The 19508-nt window shown below is 38.8% G+C and overlaps 1 protein-coding gene across 9 annotated transcripts in view; it reads left to right on the forward strand.

Annotated features, from left to right (window-relative positions):
* The first annotated feature begins 692 nt into the window (after positions 1-692).
* PTPN13 (protein tyrosine phosphatase non-receptor type 13) overlaps positions 693-19508 on the forward strand; it is a 231074-nt gene continuing 212258 nt past the window's right edge. For 8 of the 9 annotated variants that reach the window (XM_074228608.1, XM_074228610.1, XM_074228612.1 and 5 more), the window contains exon 1: positions 694-773. The gene's annotated coding sequence lies outside the window, so the exon portion shown is untranslated. Of the gene's footprint in view, positions 774-19508 lie in introns of all 9 variants that reach the window. The other variant, XM_074228614.1, reaches the window with a different exon arrangement.

Below are 19508 nucleotides of genomic sequence, written 5' to 3' on the forward strand. Positions count from 1 at the left end.
CCGGAGCTCCTCTAGTTGTTTTATTTCCCCTGAGTCATCAGCTCCTCCAGCTCCGCTGCCAATGAGGGGGTTCTAGGTCTTCTCTCCCCTGGAACCCCCCCCCCCCAAGCCAAGCAAGAGGGGAAGAAGCCCCCAGGGGAAGCAGGCCGGGACGTCTGCTGCTCCTGGGTGTAAGCCACTGGGAAGCGCAGTGTGAGCGTGCCCCGCGCCCCCTTCCCACCTGGGCAGGTGCGGGACCCCCGCGGGACCTCCCCGGAGCGCTAACTAAGGATCCTGTGGACTCTGGGGGGGGGGTGAGAACTCCAAGCGGTGGGGCCTCTGCTCCCCTCCTCCGGCCCAGCCCCTGCCGCCCCCTGCCGCCCCCGGAGGCCCGGACTGCGGGAGCCGGGGCGGCCCCGGGCCAGGTGAGCCCAGCCCGGAGGATGGGGGCGCCGGGCCGGGGCGGGGCGGGGCTCCCCGGAGCCTGGGCGTGGCGGCCTGAGTGACAGCGGGGCGGGGCGGCGGCGCCTGGGGCCGGCCCGACGCGGGCACTGGGGCCCCCGGACAGCCTGCTCGGGCTCCGCGCCGCGCCGAGCGCCCCCGCCGCGCCCCCGCCGCCCCGCCGCGCCCCGCGCCTCCGCCTCGGGGCCGGGGGCTTCCGAGCCGAGGGCCGGGAAGGAGATGCTGGTCCGCCGCTGCCCCTGGCCGGGCTCCTGCGCTGAGCGCCTGGGCCGCCGCCCGCGGCCGCCCCCTCCCCACGCCCGGGCCGCCGCGCCGCGTCCTCGGACGGCTGGGTGAGTGCGGGGCTCGGCGGGAGAAGCCCCCCGGCCGGCCCCGGGGCTGCCCGCTGGCGGGGCCTGGGGAGTGGAGGGGAGGGGGCTTTGGGGCGCGGGGGCCGCGGCCTCCAGTCGCCCTTTCCTTCCGGCCGGACCCCAGAAGGGAGGGCGAGCCAGCGCCCCCTTCCAGGCTGGGCTCCTCTGCCTCCCGGAGGGGCTCCGAGTTGGCCCCAAGTTCCCAAAGTGCGGCGGAGCCGCCCGCCCGCGGGATCTGGGATGCTGGGGGCGGGGGCACATCGGGGGATCCCCCAGCCTCGGCCCCCCGGTCCCCCGGCTGGCCCGGGCCCTTCTGCCCCAATTGCGCGTTTGGAGCAGCACCGCGGGGACTCGCCTGCGAGCGGCCGCGGGCTGGCCGGAGCCCCGGCGCGGTGGACGGGGCCATGGGGCCGCCGGGTTCGTTCTCCAGGCGGGGACCTGGGCAAAACGCGGGGCGGCCAGGAAGCAGAGGGCTGGGCACCGAGCGTCCGGGCCGGCTGGGGCGTGCGGGGAGAGCCAGCGGCCTAAAGTCGTCCGAACTAAGCCTCGGCGGCCTCCCGGGCCCCGCAGAGGGACTTCCATAGCGGGGGGCGTCCCTGGGCTCGCGTGTCGGAAGTTAGAGCAGCATCTGCTTTTCTGTTCAGCAGGAGCGGGATTCTAATGCGGATTCCCCGAGCTGGCGGGGGCCCCTTTGGGGTTTGGTTTCTGTTGGCACTTTCCCTGCTGGGGTTGAGAACTTCACTTTTCGCCATCCCGGATTTGGGCTCCCAATTCGCCGTTTCCACATCTTCATGAATAGAGGAAGCAGGGCTTAAACCCGCCACCAACTATATGGAAACGAGACACTGGGGGCTTTTTTCTTAATGAGTGCAGAATTCAAGCCAGGGACTGTGCCCCGTGTAGGAAGACTAATGAAATAGTCCCTCACTTCTAGGAGATTCGGGGATGTTAAAGGAAAGCGGCCCAAAGTATTTTCTGGAAGGGCCCTTCAGGTTAATTTCCTCCAACTCCTCCATGGGATATTTCTCTTCGGGAATCATGTTCCTCACTTGGGTCATTTGAACAGATTGCTAAAAATTCAAGTATCTTTGGCAAATAATTTCTAGTCTATTTTTAGTAGCCTAAAGGAAAATTGTTAAAACAGGGCATTCAACTCTGGCCTGATTCTTGGTACAAGTATGTGGTGGGAGGGGTAAGCTGCATCTCTCAACCCTCCCCTTCTGGGACCCTGAGTAATTCTTTTCCCTCCTCCCATTGTCAGAAATGTAGTGTATCTAAGACGAGAGGGTCTTAGTTTTGTGTGTGGGGGGGCATGGACCCCTTTTTGTAGCTGATAAATCTATGAACCATTTCTCCCAATATTTTTAAATGCATAAAATAAAATCAATAGGATTAAAAGGGGAAGTTAATTACACTGAAAGGTGGTTATCAAAATATTCAGAAAGAGTTATCAGACCCCAGGTTCAGGCCCTTTGCTAAACATGCTGTCTCCTGGCAATAGGTTGTTTCTCTGGTTTGGTTTAACGTTTGGTCTATAGCCCTCAAAGTTTGCAAAGGACAAAAAATTTAAGATAAGGGAATTTAAATCGATCCAGTTTAGGTTTAATGACAATTATGTTGTTTAAAACACGATAAAAATTCATGCATTTAGGATTGCCTCTGATTGAAAAGTTTGTAATTTGATTTTTCCAATTGGAAACATTTATTTTTTTTCCTCTACCACATCCCATCCTAGAAAAAAACAGAAAAACCAAATGGTTGTTTCAAATATGCATAGTCGAGCAAAACAAAGGCCCATATTAACATTATCCAAAGTTCTGCATATAAGGTCCATCTTTTTTTTCTTATTTGGTCAGTAGATGAATTGCATTTTTTAATCTGCTCTCTGGAATCATGGCTTATTGCATTGATCAGAATTCTTAAGTTACAAAAGTCTTCATTTTTACTCTGTAGTATAGAATGTTCTTTTAGTTGTGTTTATGCTTCATCATTTCATATAGGTTTCCCCTGGCTTCCCTGAAAATGTATCATCAGTTCTTATAGTCCTTATATTCATATACCATTATTTGCTCAGTCAATCCTCAGTTGATGGGCATGCTTTTGGTTTCCAATTCTTTATCACTATAAACAGTGCCCACTACACATACCTTTTATACATATAGGATCTTTTCCTCTTTCTTTGACTGTTTGATCAAAGAGATGCCTAGCAGTGGTAAGGTAAGCACATTTTAGAAACTAGGGGCATAGTTCCAACTTTTTTCCCCAGATTGAGAGAACCAATTTACAGCTCTATCCTATATTTATGTTATTGTTTTCCCACAATCCTTTCAACAGTCTCCTTTTTGGTTGGTCACCTTTGCCAATCTGGTGATTATAAGATAAACTCAGAGTTGCTTCAATTTGCAGTTTTCTAATTATTAGTGCTTTGGAGCTTATATAATACATTTTGGATTTTTAAGAGGGAAGACATGCTGCCTATTCATTTCCACTGACCATTTGTCAATTGAGAAGAGTCTTATTTTTGAAGGAATACATTTTCAAGTTTGCAAAAATCTAATCAAATTATTCAAAGCAGTAGTGATTGGACCTTTTCTACTGATGAGACTTTTGATGTCCTTGGGGTTACCTATTGTACCTTATTTGTGGCTGGCATGAGTTTATAATACTGAAAGCATTTAGGGCAGAGAAGGTTTTGGTCAGCTTAGGTAGGGTGTAAAGGAGAAGAATGAGATTAGTGTTTTGATATCCCCCATTCTATCAGCAGTAGTCTTACTGGAAACATGGGATAAATACCTTTTTTTTTTTTAACTAATAAAAGATTATTTTTCCTATTTAGTAAGAAAGGAATGGAATAGAGGAGATGCATTTATTAGTTAAATATTAATAATACAGAACTCTGAATGAAGTAAATTAAACTTCATCACCTCCTTGGTTACTATCAGATCTGCTATATTGTCTGTAAGCCATCCAAAGAAGGGGGATCAGAAGGGAGTAACTGGTGGAGTGATTCCAACATTCCAGGTCTGAGGGGAAAATGAAAACATCTGGGAGATTGCTATCTGTGCAGTGCCAGTTGTCTGCAAACTACATATCCTGTTCTATCCTGTCCTACCCTGTTTATTTCTGTCAGTGAATGAATTCTGGAAGGTAAAAACCAAGTACTTGCAGAATCCAAGAAGCATCATTCTGGACTTTCCTAGAGTAGTGGAAGGAGCATTGACTCTAGCATGAGAGGAAGTAAGGCCAGATCATGCCTCTAAATTTTATTACCTGCTTGATCATGGGAAAATTACATAATCTCTAAAAGCACAGATTTCTTTAACCATAAAAATGAAGGAGGGTAGGTCTAGATCAAGGGGTTATAAATCAGGGTTTCTTAAATTTTTTTTCTTTTTACCAAAAAAAAATATCATTATTTCAATATAACTGGTTTCCTATGTAATCTTTTTTTTTTCTTTTTTAGTATTTTGCAAGGCAAATGGGGTTAAGTGGCTTGCCTAAGGCCACACAGCTAGGTAATTATTAAGTGTCTGAGACTGGATTTGAACCTAGGTACTCCTGACTCCAGGGCTGGTGCTCTATCCAGTGTGCCACCTAGCCACCCCATTTTCTATGTAATCTTAAGTGATATAGTGGATAGAACACTTAAATCCAACCTTAGACAGTAGTCATGTGACCTCAGTGAGTTATTTAACTTTTATCCTTCTCAGCCTTCCTTAGTTTTTTATTTTCTAAATTTCTAATTCTAATAGCTCTGCCATCCAGGATTGTTATGAGGATAAAATTGGATAATACTTGTAAAACATGCTTTCTTTGCAAACTTGCTATATAGATACTGTTACATAAATATAAAGCCTTATTCCAAGAGGAATTCTGTAGACTTCATCAGCCTTCCCAAGACCATGACTAGATGAGATGGTCTCTTAAGGTCCCTTCCAGAGCTGTGGTACTGTCCTGTTCTTTTAGTACAAATCTCAATCTTTTAGTGACAAATCTCATTAAAATTAAAATTTTATAATGAAGCAATTAAACATAAATGTTTCAGTATTGTTAAGGAATGTTAAGGAGTCCCTTGAACTTGTCTGAGTTGCCATATTTTCCAGAAACTCTGGATCCAGAGTACACAGGAGATACTGAACAAATCCCTGTGAACTGGCATACTTTGACTTTGCACTCACTTAAGGTTCCAGGAGCATGTTCTTTTTGCTTTTAGTAAACCTAGTTTTTCACTTAAGTGTTTTGTGAAATCATGATTGCCTGTTGATAATTTATAAAGAATAAGAAGATCAAATATGAAATTGGTTCCATGTAATTTGTTTCTTAAGGGTATGTTAAATGAATTTGGTAAAGTAGTAAGTTATTATGTGGCCCCTTCTGGGACTGTTTTTTTTTTTTTTTTGTTTTATTCTGTGTATTTTTAAATGTTTTATTAATTGATTTTCCTTTTTCTATACCTCACCACCCATAAGCAAAATAAAGCAAATAAACAAATACATATACATATATATTCACATCTGTATATCTGTGCAGATACATATAAATATGTGTATCTCTCTAGATATATATATAAATGATATAGATATAGATATAAAAACTCATTTTGTACCTCTAGTCAACTACTTGCTACTCTGCCAAGAAGAGAGGCCATCATTTGTGAGTAGCCACATTGTTTTTCCCCCATTAGAATGTGAGCTACATAAGAACAGGAATTGTCTTTTGGCTTTCTTTGTATCCCTAGCCCTTAACATAGTGACTGGCACACGATAAGTTCTTTTTTTCTTTTTTTTTTTTTGCAAGGCAGTGGGGTTAAGTGGCTTGCCTAAGGCCCCACAGCTAGGTAATTATTAAGTGTCTGAGACCGTATTTGAACCCAGGTCCTCCTAACTCCAGGGCTGCGGTGCTCTATCCACTGTGCCACTTAGCCACCCCTACATGATAAGTTCTTAATAAATGTTTATTGACTGGATGACTATAGAACTGCAAAAAATAAAAAGTCAGAAGTCCTTGGGCAATAGGAAAAGGGGCCACCAGTACAGGTAAATAAGTTAGGTTTGGTCACTCTGTATCAGAGTACTGAAGTCATACAAGTTTTATCAAGATTCTCTCAATAGTTTCTGTTAGAGGCACCCTGAAGTCTTTATCTTGTTAGTTCACGTTAGATGATGGGACTAATAAGGCACTCACAAGGCAATGAAGCAAAGGACTATTTACATACTAAGGACAGAATGGCACTTAGCTTTTCTAGACCCCTTATCTCCCTTTGGAAATACGTGTGGTCATCAGAGCAAATCTACAGACATAAATTGAGTTTGAGGAACCCTGAATCCATATGGTTGGGACTTTTTATGTCCCTTTGTGATCAGGAGTTCAAGTCCCCAGGACAATTTTGTTACTTTTTAGAGAAAACTAATGGTATTGTAGAGAAATAGAGGCACCCTCATCCTATCACAACTTTATAGTTGTTATTTCTTATGCTGACGTACTATAATATTCCATTTATTCCTACTTTGCTCAGCCTTTCCCCACTTAACAGGCACCTACTCTATTCTTAACTCTCTTTGCTTCAACACAAAGTGCCACTATAAATATTTTCGTACTTCTCTCTTTAGCTTCTTTGGCATATATGCCTAGTAGTCATATTGCTGTGTCAAGGGGTATATGTAATTAATTTTTTTCTGGACTGTTAACTTTTTTTCTGGATGGTTCTGCAGTTTCACCAACAATGCAACTAGACTGTCTCCCTGGTGTTTTAGGGTTCCTATTTTCCCTACAAACCTTTCAGGATTTGAAAATGACTCATTTTAAAGGTTGTAATTGAATTGTTTTTCTTTTCTGGTGCTCCCTTCATGTTTATCTCTGTTTTAAGTAGAAATGGAGCAACTATGTCCTTGGCTTTATCATTCAGTTAAAAAATATTTACTAAGTGCTAGAGAAGTTGTGTATTTACAAATGATCTGTTTCTCTCCTTTGGTAACTTTGACAGTCTTTAGGGAGATACAAAATAATATGTGATAAGTACATTAAAGAAGGACAGGGTGTTAAGTGAAATAGTGGAGGAGGCTTGGCTAGAATCATGGAAGATTTGGAGGAGTTGGCATTTTAATTAGGCATTAAAATATTAATTAGAAATTCCAAAGGAGAATAAGTCATTCCAGTAATAACAAAGTCCTAGAGGTAGGAAATCATGGGGCTTTGGGTAGGACAATGAATAGCCCAGTTTTTCTTTAGTGAAAGAACTTTGGGGATGGGAGAAGTATGAGTTAAGGCTGGAAAATTTATGGTGGTAACATTGCAGGCTTCTAAAAATTTTCTTTTCCTTTGACTTTTCACTCTCCCTTATCCCACAATATCCAGTTCAGCTACCAAACTTCTTTAATACCTCTACAACCTCTCTGGCAAGTGTCCCCTCTGTGCTCACATTGCTATCACGTTTAACCAGGATAGTCAGAAAAATCTTCAAATTGGTCTGTCCACCTCAAGTTTCTAATCCCTCCTTCACAGAGCAACTAAAGTGATTTTTCTAAGTCATGGGTCTGATGATGTCACTCCCCTTCTCAGTAAATAAACCACATTGGTTCCCTATTATTACCTTTAGCACCAAGGAGAAACTCATTAAAAAGCCTTCACAACCTACCTCACTCACACTTACAGATTAATTATACTTTATTATGTTGTTCAATCTCTAAGGTTCAGTTAATCTTGCCTTCTTGCTCATACAAGAAACTCTGTTTCCCTTCTCTGCAGTCTTTGGTACTGCCTGTCCCCTGTTACTGGAATATACTTCCCACCTCCATCTCTTAGATTCTCTTACTTCCATGGAAACTTAGCAGCTCGAGTACCTCTTCCTAATTTCAGCCTCTGCTGATTCCCCACCTATCTGCTAAGTATTTTTCCCAAAAACTACCTTATACACTACATATTTTTCATTTATTGTGGAGTACCAGATTTGTATATGTTGTCTTCTTGAAGACAGACCAGTTTGTTTTGTTCATGTTTTTTCTCCCCAAATACAAGGACAGGAACAGAGATTAATGAAAACTTGTTTGATTGATCAAAACTGTAGGAGTGAATCAACTTACAAAGAGAAAGAATACTAAAGAGAAGAGGGCTCCTTAAGAGTCCTGGGGAGTGAGGAGGTTGCCAGTGAAGGAAGGAAGGATAAGTAAAAGGGACAGAAGGAAGATCTCCAGTCCAATGGGGAGAAGGCAGAAGGAAATAGGGGTAGACAGCAGTACCAAAAATTATAAAAAGGTTAAAGAGGATGAAGAATGAAGAACTGCCAGGGCATTGGGTGATCAGGAAAACAGGGCACTTTGGCTAAGAGGAGGGATGACCAATGCTCTGTTGGAGAGCTGGGGAACCTCAAAGGACAAACCTGCAATTTATTTTTTTATTCTTTTAAATATTTCATTTGTTTTCCAATGATATACAATAGTAGTTTCTACCCAATATTTTCTGTAGGATTTTGAATTTTACAGTCTTTTCTCTACCTTCCCTTCCCTTCCCATCCCTCTACAGAAGGCCTGTCTGGTAATCTTTACACTGTTTCCATGCCATGCATTGATTGAAATTGAATGTGTTGGGAAAGAAATCATATCCTTGAGGAGAAAATAAAATATTAGAGATAGCAAAATTATGTAGTACATAAGACACTTTAAAAAAAAAGTTGAAGGTAATAGACTTTGATCTTTGTTTAAACTCCACAGTTCTTTCTTTGGGTACAAATGGTATTCTCTGTTGCAGGTGCTCTAAAATTGTTCTTGATTATTGCATTGATGGAATGAGCAAGCCCAGTAAGATTGATCATCTTCCCCATGTTGCTGTTAGGGTGTACAATGTTCTTCTGGTTCTGCTCATCTCACTCAGCAGCAGTTCATGCAAGTCTTTCCAGGCTTCTCTGAATTCCCATTCCTCTTGGTTTCTAATAGAACAATAGTGTTCTATAACATACATATACCACAGTTTGTTCAGCCATTCCCCAATTGATGGGCATTCACTTGATTTTCAATTCTTTGCCACCACAAACAGAGCTGCTATGAATATTTTTGTAGAAGTGATGTTTTTACCCTTTTGCATGATCTCTTCAGGGTATAGATCCAGTAATGGTATTGCTGGATCAAAGGGTCTGCACATTTTTATTGCCTCTTGGGTATAATTCCAGATTGCTCTCCAGGTTGGATGAGTGCGCAGCTCCACCAACAATGTATTAGTGTCCCAGATTTCCCACATCCCTTCCAACAATGATCATTATCCTTTCTGGTCATATTGACCAATCTGATAGGTGTGAGATCATGCCTCAGAGCTGCTTTAATTTGCATTTCTCTAATCAGTAATGATTTAGAGCAATTTTTCATGTCTATGGATTGCTTTGATTTCCTCAGCTGTAAATTGATTTTGCATATCCTTTGACCGTTTGTTAATTGGGGAATGACTTGGTTTTTTTTTTTTTTATAAATTTGACTCAGTTCTCTATATATTAGAAATGAGTCCTTTGTCAGAAATACTAGTTGCAAAAATTGTTTCCCAATTTACTACATTTCTTTTGATCTTGGTTACAGTGGTTTTGTCCAAAACCTCTTTAATTGAATAATCAAAATTATCTAGTTTGTTTTTAGTGATGTTCTCTATCCCTTCCTTGGTCATAAACTGCTTTCCTTTCCATAGATCTGACAAGGAAACTATTCCTTGATCTCCTAGTTTGCTTATGATATTGTCTTTTATGTCTAAATCCCATGCCCATCTTGGTACAGGGTGAGATGTTGATCTAGTCTAAGTTTCTGCCATACTAACTTCCAATTTTTCCAACAGTTTTTATTGAAGAGAGCATTCTTATCCCAGAAGCTAGACTCTTTGAGTTTATCAAACAGCAGACTTCTGTAATCATTGCCTGCTGTCTCTTTTGCACCTGATCTATTCCACTGATCCACCACTGTTTCTTAACCAATACCAGACAGTTTTGGTGACTGAAGCTTTTTAGTTTAATTTTAGATCTGGTAAGGCTAAGCCACTTTTTAAAATTAAATCCCTGGGTATTCTTGACTTTTTGTTTCTCCATATCAATTTAGTTACAATTTCTTCTAACTCATTAAAGTAATATTTTTGAACTTTGATTGGTAAGGCCAAACCTGCAATTTAGACAATTTTTTAAAGAGGTTAAGTGGTGGCAGTGATGCTCTCATACATTATCATCATCGTCATAGTCTGAACTACTTGCACGTCTCAGGATTGTTTTCTGTCACAACATTCTTCCTGTTTATTAGCAAAAAAAAAAGAGCTTGTTGCATACTTTGTGCATTTCTCACTTGTTTTTTTTAAGCCTTTTTTTTTCCCTTAGAAAGCAGTTATAGCTCACTTATTAACTGTCCAAAGGCTATGGAATTTCTGTTTCTGTTAAAGGGGTTTCATATTTTGTTTTTCCTTTCTCAACTCTTCCAAACATCTCAATTTTCATTACACTCAGAGAAGACATTAAGACTTTGCTTGTGTCTATCTATAAGTCCTAATGTCAATTTGACATTTATTTTAAGTTCTTTTAATATAGTTGATTTCAACATATAGGTGTTAATAGTTGTCTAGAGATAACAGTTACTCCTATTCTGAAATGATATATTTTTTTCTACTTATCTTTTTGAAACTCTTTTGGGGAGAGGAGAGTGTAGATCTCCCTTTCTAGAAATTAGTATATTTCTGAGTTTATAAAAAAAAGCAAATATCATTTTAGGAAAGGAATCCAGGGGTCTGGGAGCAAGTGTCATTGAGATTTTTCAAAACTAGTAATCACTTCCAATAACAAAAGGTTTCTAAAGGTAATCTTATAGATTTAGAATTAGAGGGCACCTCCATCATTTTACAGAAGAAGAATTTAAGACCCAAAGAGGGTGAAGGATTTGCTAGTTACCCAGGAAAGTGATAAAGGCAGAATTCTACCCCAGATCCAGTGGGCACCACAGCTAGCATTTCCATTCTACCTCTCTATTTTCCCCAGGTGAATAAAAAAGGAAATCATTAAATGTTTCATGCACACCACACACCATTCTGTTGGGGAAGCAACAGCTCTCTAGGGTCAGGGAAGCTGGTAAGATGGCAGAGTGTGGCTGCCTGAATAGGATGTAGAGCATCATTTAACTGAGGTTAGTTAGAGTGGGCTAGGTAAGTTTCCACCCATTCAATCACTAATCTTAACAATCCAGCATTAGGGTAAGAATTGAAATGTTTCGGATGGCTAATTCTGTGTCATAAATCTTAATGGGGTTTGTTACTTTTTAACCACAGTAGTTTAGCTCTGAAAGAACTTTTTAGTAAAATTTTCTCACCACCACATAATTAAAAGAAAAGACATCCTTTATTCAAAGTTATTCTTTTCTTTAGAGGACTGTTGGGAGTAAATAGGGGAGAGAAAAAAATAGCAATTTTTCAAGTGGAATTGTTTTCTTCTGTTGCTTGAGCTAAGACACTTTTTTCCCCCTTAGGATCTTAGAAAAATGTTTTTAACCATTGTAGCCAAGCAAATGAGAGGATAACAAATTGGAAATTTTTCAATGAAAGGTAGGGTTATGGAATATTTAGTGTGCAGAAATTACCTCATATTAAAATGCTGTTTCAGTGAGCTTGAACAACCTTTTGTAATGCTCATTAAATGAAAATGAAAGCTTGTAGAATAAATAACTTTACTGGCAACTCTATTTTACTCAGTCTTGGATAGAGGTTCTATTTGAAGGCTAACAGGAAAATATGATTTGATGGGAATTCTTTCTATGGAAATCTTATAAAAATGAATACTTCTTAGAATCTGTTAGTTTTATTTTTATGAAATACTTTGCTTCTACCTGTAGACAAAGTAATTATTATTCTTAAAGTTACATTAGCTCCAAGGGTAGAGCAAAAGCTCCTGATGGATGAAAAAAATTATGACATGTGTGAGTCCATTTTTTAAATGAAAAGGAATACATCAGATGTTGAATTGAGAGATTTCTTGATCTTTTTAAATGATGCTGCTCTCCTTTGGGTAGTTTTTATATATTCTTAATTTGTTCCAGAGAGTGTATTTTTTGGAATGAATTGAAAATAGCTTCTTCTAGGTTTATGTACTCCAAATTTGATTGTGAAGCTTGAATAGAAGCAAAGGAGCATAGAAGAATAAGTGGGTCTGTAGCTTCATTGATGCATATTTTTCTTTTGCCTGTTACAATCCATTTACTCCTCATCTCTTGTGATGTTTTGTCATTTCTTGTACAGCAATTGGAAGTGTGCAACAGTTGTTCTTTATGTTTCCTGGCTTTATATGTACCCCAAGAGCTCTGCATTTGGAGTCAGAGGATTCAGATCCTGGCTTTGCTACTTACTACCCATGGGACTTTGGGCTCAAAGGGAGGTTTAGTCTGTTTGTCTTCAAAGGCCCTTCCAGGATGAAATTTATTATCCCATAATCCTTTTCTGTTCATGTCTCTCTGACATCTTTGACACTTTGTGCCCTTGATTCAACAGTCTCCATGTATGTCTGCTTCTCTAGGCTCACCGTGCTTTTTTTTTTTTCATTGCCCTTTGATGACCCACAACTTTTATTCTTCAAAGATTTTAGTTCTTTTATGATTTATAGTCACAGAGTATCTCTCATAAGAAGATCAGTGTTAAAAATAGGATCTTTTTTCTTTGAAAAACTTGGATTTGTAGAAAGTATTGCACAAGTTCCTATATGTAACTGATCTTGCTTACCTTCTTCTCTTCAATTCTGATCCCAATTCATTGTGCATTTGCAGTAACTTTTTGAGATAGATGTAGTATGGAACTGCCTGTGATTGTGAGATCAGGTCATACTTAAATTTGCCAAATATCATAGACTTTGACAGAAAGGAAATAGTCTTGTGGCTGTACTGCATAAAAGAAATAATAAGGAGTTTGGAAAGTATATTGAAAGAGACTAAGGTATTATGTTTAATAAAAAGTACATATCTTTGGGGATAGCTAGGGAACACTAGGAAATGCCAGGAGGCACTAGAAAAACAGCAAGGAAGACTCATCTTCCTGAGTTCTTTCTTTGACCTCAGACACTTAATAGCTATGCAGACTTGGGCAAGTTATTCAACCCTGCCTGCCTCAGTTTCCTCTTCTGTAATAGGAACTAATGGCAAAACCCTCCAGTATCTTTGCCATGAAAATCCCAAATTGGGTCACAAAGAATAACATAACTGAAAAATAATGAATAACACCACAGTGTGTTTTTTAGTTAACGCTAATCATAAAAAAAGAGGAATAGTACTTTATGTACAAGAATGATGAGGTTCAGACACTTTTTAAAAAATCACAAAATTAGTAGATTAATATTTAAAGTATGAGTATAATAAAAATAGAATGTCATAAAGAACATAAAGTAGAAAGAGTCCTGGATTTGCTATCAGGAGATCTGGATTTGCATCCTGGTTCTGCTATTTACTGCCCATGTGAGACTGAACACTAATTTCATATTTCTGGCCCTCTGTTTCTTCATTTGTAAAATTAGTCAGTTGAACTAGATGATCTCAGAGACTTTTTACAGCTGTCAGGCTGGGTCATCCTCTATCCTTCATGCATAATGATAGCCTGTAGTATATACCTCATACCATGAATTATCCTGATTCCTCATTAGCAGCATGATAGTATGTTTCCATTGTGATTTCAAAAAGGAAGCATATTTTATTATCAGTAATAACCCATGTTCACAAGATATATTTGTAATCTTGAGCTAGTATTTCATAAGATATTTGCTTGACATATATAAAAACGTTGCAGAAATCTTCCAGTTCCATGGGATTTTAAGACTGAATAGTGATATAAATTTTGATTTGAAAAAAGGTCACATCATAGCCCTTCACATGGAAAGACACTACTACTTATTCACCGACAGCAAGACATGTCAAATAAATTATTTTTCAAATGATTGGCGATTTTTGTGCATATTTATGCACATTCTTTCCCCAATATCCTTTGAAACTAATAGCACACATTAGGTAAGCCATCCTTGTAGGTGCGGTCTGAAAATATGAGCTATAACAAACTAATTGACATGCATGTGGATTAAACCCAAGATCTTTATCTTTTCCTAAAAATCATAGAATTTATACTAGAAAGGAGGTCTCCCACATTCCACTTTTCATGTGGTGCAAATGAAAATAAAATATTTTATGATGCTTGGTTGCCCCAGCAGAGTGTTATGTGCTTCTTTTTTTGTTTGTCTTTTTTTTTTGCAAGGCAATGGGGTTAAATTAAATGACTTGCCCAAGGTCACACAGCTAAGTAAATATTAAGTGTCTGAGGTCAAATTTGAATTCAGGTCCTCCTGATTCCAGGGCCAGTGCTCTATCCACTGTGCCATGTAACTACCCCTTATTCTTTTCTTATGTTAAGAATTTAAACACAAAAACATGCAAAATGAATTGTATGTGCAATTATAAACCATTACATACAGTTTGCTTTGTAAGCTTATATGAAATTTTATATAGTTACAAAGGAACCACCTTATGGCTCCTTCTGAACTTTTAATTTTCTATGTATTTCCCAATCTTTTACTGATGCTCTTTTCTTTTTGACTTTTCTATTATTTTCCACTAACATCCCTTCCAGCCCCACCCTCAATCTAGAGAAGCTTTTCCTTTTAATGAATAAGTATAGTCAAAACAAAGAAATCAATCTATTGGCCATATGAAAATTTATAGGTCATTTTGCAGTTTTAATTCATCAGCTTTCTGTTAAAAGGTGGCTGAAATTCTTTACAAGTCTTGATTGTTGACTGTTAATTGCTATATGTAAACCACTGTGAATGGATCAGGTCCAAAGTGTTTCCATAGTTATTTCTCTCCTCTTTCTCCTTGTCCTCCTCACTTTCTTCCTCCTTCTCCTCTTCTTCCTTCTTGCAATCAGGGTTAAAGTAGGGTAACTCAGAGAGGAAGAATCAAGTGTCTGCGGTCGAACTTGAATTCAGGTCCTCTTGACTCCTGTCAGCATTCTATTTTCTAGACCACTTAGTTACCCCAACAGTGATTTTCTTTTGTATTATTTTTGTCTCCATGTAAATTATTTTCTTGGTTCTGCTTATTTCTGTCAGTATCAGTTTATACAAGCCTTGCCAGATTTCTCTACAGTTGTCATATTTTAAATTTCTTATGGGATATTATATTCTGATACATTGTATATCACAGTTTGTCCAAGCATTTCCCATTTAAGTGCCTATTTTATTTGCAGTTCTTTGCTATGGCAAAAAGAAGTGCTACAAATATTTTTGTATGCATGTCTTCAGCCTTCCTCTGGGCATGTACCTAGTACGGGTATCTCTGGGTCAAAGGGTAAATACAGTTTAATGCTTTCTGGTTTTCCCAGACATTTTTATTCAATAGAGTCTTTACCTCAGGGTTTGGCATACTTGTGTTTATTGAACATTCTGCCAGATGTTTCAGGTTCTTAAGATCGTTTTAAAATATCTTTTTCATTTTTGTAACAATTTTTTAAATTCACATTGTTCTAAGTTAAGAAATAAGCATTTCCACAACATAATAGAATAGAAAAAATTATTGCACATGAAATGTAGCTCTATTATGCACAACTTGCTATTCCTTTTAAAAATATATAAAAGTTATGAATTAACCTTCCCCCCCCCCCCCCTTTTTCTTCCTTTTCCTTCTGCAATCCCATCTCCCAGTAGTGACAAAAATAGTTTGATAGCTAAATGATGTTGGAGGTTCAGGCTGGTGTTTGGGTTGAAATGAGGCACTCTTCAAGCACCAAACATTTGAAACAAACAAAAAGGTTGTTCTCAACTTGAACCCAGGTCTTCTTGCTTTTGAACACATCTCTATTCACTGCATCATGCCAGTGTATTGCCTTTTCTAAAATCTGTGAAATACTTTATAAGCTTTACTTTGCCCTAACACACAACAAGAATATGCAACAAAGATACAGTACTATTTAGGGTTTTGGCATGCAACTCCACTCCCATTTTTCCTGGAAATGCGACTGGTCATTAATCTGTCAGGATAATTAAACATGAATGGTCTCAGGCACCCACTAAATCTGAGAGTCCTCCAGACATATGGGCCTGAGACTTTTATTCACCCAGATTAGAAGCTGTGGCAGGAAAACGATGTTCCTATTACAAATGGATAGACAAGAGTCAGGAAGAGTCCAAGAAGTTTAAATTTTTTGGGGGTACAGCTTATAGTCAGACATCTAAATGCAGTTTATAGTGTTCTCATACTGGATCTGGAAACATTAGGCTTGACTGATGATTTTTGTTATCTTGACAAGGAGAATGATGGACCTCTAGACACCTAAATATCCTGAACCTCCCAAATTGCTTCATTTAAATCTTACCTCAGACACTAAGCAAGACACTTAATTTTTTTTTCAGTTTTTCATCTGTGAATTGAGGATAATGTAACAGAGTTGATGGAAGGCTCAAATGAGATAATATTTATAAAATATGCTATTATTTTTATACTTCTATATTGTAATTATTATTTCTTAATTTTTAGTTGTGTTTCTAGAGTTCTCTTAATCACAAGAACATTGACAAATAGTGATAATTGCCTTTCTTTTTTGCCAGTGGGTGTTTCTTTTTCTCCTTTCAGCTACAATTGGGATCACTTCTAGATCTGTCAAACAAAAGTGACTGTGACATAATTGTTTAAACTTCAGTCTTTTAAAGTAGTTTCTCTTTTTTTTCTTTAGGTTTTTGCAAGGTAAATGGGGTTAAGTGGCTTGCCCAAGGCCACACAGCTAGATGATTATCCTGACTCCAGAGCCGGTGCTCTATCCACTGCGCCACCTAGCTGCCCCTAAAGTAGTTTCTATTATTTCTTGTTGACAGGTAATGCTAACTTGATTTTAGAATGCTGTGAGCTTGTTTTTTTTTTATTTTTAAAATTCTAGGGGCAGCTAGGTGGCATAGTGGATAAAACACCAGCCCTGGAGTCAGGAGTACCTGGGTTCAAATCCTGCCTCAGACACTTAATAATCACCTAGCTGTGTGGCCTTGGGCAAGCCACTTAACACCATTTGCCTTGCAAAAACCTAAAAAAAGCAAAAAAAAATTCTAATAACTTCATTTCAGTACAATTCATTTCTTCTTTGATCCTATGCTTTTAAAAATATTATTCTGAGAAGGGATCTGTGAGCTTTGTCAGAAAGCCCCAGGTATCTCTGGAAATACATGTTTAAGAAGTCTTATTTTATTTAGATACTTTTTTCATGTTAAAGAAACCAAAAAAAAGGTGATTTTCAACTACTTGAACCCAGGTCTTCTTGATTTTTGAACACATCTTTATTCACTGCATCATTCCAGTATATTGCCTTTTCTAAAGTCTGTGAAATACTTTATAAAAAAGAGGGTTTTTTTTGGTAGAACAATGGGTTTAAGTGACTTGCCCAAGGTCACACAGCTAGGTAATTATTTTCTAGGGCTGAATTTGAACTCAGATCCTCCTGACTTCAGGGCCAGTGCTCTATCCACTGCAACACCAGTTGCCCTATAAATAAGTTTTACAATTCTTATTAGTAATAATAAAATAATATATGGGATACCTACTTTAAGCAGTTTTTTTGGGGGGGGCAAGTAGGTAGTATAGTGAAGAGATCACCAGTACTGGAGTCAGGAGGACCTGAGTTCAAATCTGGTCTTAAGACACTTAAAACTTAGCTAGCTGTGTGACTTTGGGGAAATCTCTTAGCCCCATTGCATTGCAAAAGCCAAAAATAAAGTACAGTAGTTCAGTAGTAATATTTACTCTTTTAGTTAATTGTAATTGTTTCTGGAATGGGGATTAGACCCTATTTCACTGATTTGGGGAGCCCTTAGATGAGAATATTCTCCCTATCACTGCACATTGGTACCTTCTCTGCAGTTCTCAACTGGAACCCTGAGCAGCTAAATGAGCTTGATCAGGTTTATGCATCCATTTGTGTCTGAAGTAGATTTCAACTCAAGGCTTCTTGGATCTGAGATCAGCTCTATGCTACACTAAGCTGCTTCTAATTATTTGAAGGGAGGTGGTGGTGGAAGAGGGCATGGATAAATCATGAGTTACTATTTTTATTCAGAAAGCAGTGTATAAGGGAAAGTACATTAGATTGGATGAGAGAACCTGGATTCCAATCCAGATCATTTCCATAGGAGTGAGCTCAGATAAGTCCTCATCTGAAAAATGAGATATTTGTTAGACTGGATAAGCAAATAGTGCAAATGGCCCTTATCAGTCAGCCACTGAACTAGAACTGGGGATACAGTAAAAGGGTAAAATCAAACTAAACTAAACCAAATAATAGTCCCTGCTGTCAGGAAGGAATGTCTCTTTAAAGCAGGCATTCCTGCTCTTTTTGTTTTGGATTGTTTTGACAGTTTGATGAAGCCCAGGTACCCATATGCAGAATAATGTATTTAAATGTATAAGATAAAATACATTGGATTACAGGGAAAGCCAATTATATTGAGATAGTTACCCAAGGTAAGATCCCAGGCCAAAGATTCTGTGTCCCTCATTCTCTCAACCCATTCAGACTTCCATGACTGTGTTTAGTCATTCAATTCCATTTGGTAAGCTGCAGCACTGTGAGCACCATCAGCCCTCAGTAGAGCTTCCTCATCTCTTCTTAGTCATGGAATCCTTGCCATCAGAATCCTAGGAGAGGATTCACAACTCACCTCTTCACAGGCAACTCTTGCCAGTATCTGACTAGGGAGGCAAAATATATTTGTGCCATTTACTGCTGCTTTTTTTAAGCTTGTAATTTTTAAAAATTTCTTAAATTTATTTATTTTTAAATTTTACAATTTTTCCTGTAATCTGTCTTCCCTCCCCCCATCCCCCTCAGAAGGCAGTGTTAGTCTTTACATTGTTTCCATTGATCTAAGTTGAATGTGATGAGAGAGAAATCATATCTTTAAGGAAAAAAACATAAAGTATAAGAGATAGCAAAATTACATAATAACTTTTTTTTTAAATTAAAGGTAATAGTCTTTGGTCTTTGTTTAAACTCCACAATTCTTTTCCTGGATATAAATGGTATTCTCCATCACAGCAACTCTCAAATTGTGCCTGATTGTTGCCCTGATAGAATGAGCAAGTGCATTATAACCTTGTAATTTTTGCTTCAAAATTAGTATAATGATTTGCTATCTCATATCACTTTTATGGTACCTATATATATTTCTTGTCATGTAGTTTCCTATATAACTTGTCTTTTTCTATTTGAAAACAAGTCTTCCCAGGTTTTTCTGAAGCCCCTTTATCATTTTTACAGTACATTAATGATAGTTATAGTATTATATCTAATTAATATTCCATAATTTGTTTAACTTCCCCAGTTGATGCACATCCCATTAGCTTCTAGTTCTTTGCCACCATAAAAAAAAAGCTCCTGTGAAATTTTTTTAGACATATAGGTCCTTTTCCTATTTTTTAAAGGGTAACTTTTTGGAGGATTAGTTCCAAATTACTTTCTAGACTGGCTGAATCAATTTACAACTTTACCATTTATGAATTAATTTACCTGTGTTTCCAAAATTTCTCTAATGTTTATTATTTTCTTCAACTTTGCCAAACTGATGAGTGTGAGATTGAACCTCAGAGTTGCTTTAGTTAGCATTTTTTAGTGATCCAGAACTTTTTCATATGGCTATTAGAAATTATATATAGTATATATGTAAATATGTACTACATATGTAACTATAGATACTTATAGTTAGATATATAT

This window comes from Macrotis lagotis, chromosome 3, assembly GCF_037893015.1.
Source record: "Macrotis lagotis isolate mMagLag1 chromosome 3, bilby.v1.9.chrom.fasta, whole genome shotgun sequence".
In the NCBI taxonomy this organism is placed as follows: domain Eukaryota; kingdom Metazoa; phylum Chordata; class Mammalia; order Peramelemorphia; family Peramelidae; genus Macrotis; species Macrotis lagotis.